Consider the following 1,357-nt stretch of genomic DNA (forward strand, 5'->3'; position numbering starts at 1 on the left):
TGCAGGTCCACCGCCGGGACCCTCATGGGGCTCGGCGGTGGAGCTGCAAGGCCGGCGGCGGCCGGGACCGTTGGGGGCGGGGTGTGTGGCCTTATGACACACTTCCGGTGATGTCAGGGGGTGTGGCATATGCTAATGAGTTATGCTAATGAGTTCCCCTAGCTCTTTTTCTACGAAACGACCCCTGCACACCAGTGATGTCCGGGTGATGCTCTGGTATTTGGGCAAAAGCCATATGGCAGAAGCCACTTATGGTAGAAGCCACTTATGGTAGAAGCCACTTTTACCTCACAGTTTTTGCCCCAATGCCAGAGCGTCCCCACAACGGCGCAGATTGATGATGTCACTTCCGGCACACATTGCCAGCAACGTCACCTGGGCCTCCCTCCTGCTTCTCATAAGTCCACCGAACCCCCGCCGGTTGCCAGGAGGGACCCGGCCTCCCTACTTGGTGCTCTTCAAACTTTTTACAAACTGGGTGGGGCCATTGTAACGCAGGGCATGTTACTGGCTGCCCTCCTCGAAATGAAAGGGTTCTCCTTCAAGAGAACTAGTAAACGCTTGGGCACGGGTTGCCAGCTCCAGGTGGGGAAATACCTGAAGATTCTGGGAGTGGGGACTGGAGAGGAGAGAAGAAGAAGAAGAAGAAGAAGAGAAGAGATTGGATTTATACCCCGCCCTTTACTACCCAGAGGAGTCTCAGAGCGGCTGACAATCCCTTCCCGTCTCCATAACAGACACCCTATGAGGAAGGCGCGGCTGAGAGAGCTCTTTCGAGGACTGCCCTTCAAGAAGAGAAGAGATTGGATTTATACCCTGCCCTTCACTACCCAGAGGAGTCTCAGAGCGGCTTACAAACTCCTTTCCCTTCCCCTCCCCACAAGACACCCTGCGAGGCGGGTGGGGCTGAGAGAGCTCTTGACAGAAACGGCTCTTTTTCAAGGACAGCTCTTATCAGAACTATGGCTTGCCCAAGGTCATCCAGCAGGTGCAAGTGGGGGAGTGGGGGGATCAAACCTGGTTCTCCCAGATTAGAGTCCGCGCACTCAACCACGACACCAAACTGGCTCTGTTGGAGAAGAGATTGGATTTATACCCCACCCTTCACTATCCGAAGGAGACTCAGAGTAGCTCACAAACTCTTTTCCCTTCCCCTCCCCACAACAGACACCCTGTGAGGTAAGTGGGGTTGAGAGAGCTCTGACTGAGACCTGCTCTTTTTCAAGGACAGCTCTTGTCGGAACTACGGCTTGCCCAAGGTCATCCAGCAGGTGCAAGTGGAGGAGTGGGGAATTAAACCCGGTTCTCCCCGATTAGAGTCTGCGCACTTAACCACTACACCAAACTCTGTTGGCTC

This window comes from Gekko japonicus, unplaced genomic scaffold, assembly GCF_001447785.1.
Source record: "Gekko japonicus isolate JY-2015 unplaced genomic scaffold, Gekko_japonicus_V1.1 scaffold5246, whole genome shotgun sequence".
Lineage (NCBI taxonomy): Eukaryota > Metazoa > Chordata > Lepidosauria > Squamata > Gekkonidae > Gekko > Gekko japonicus.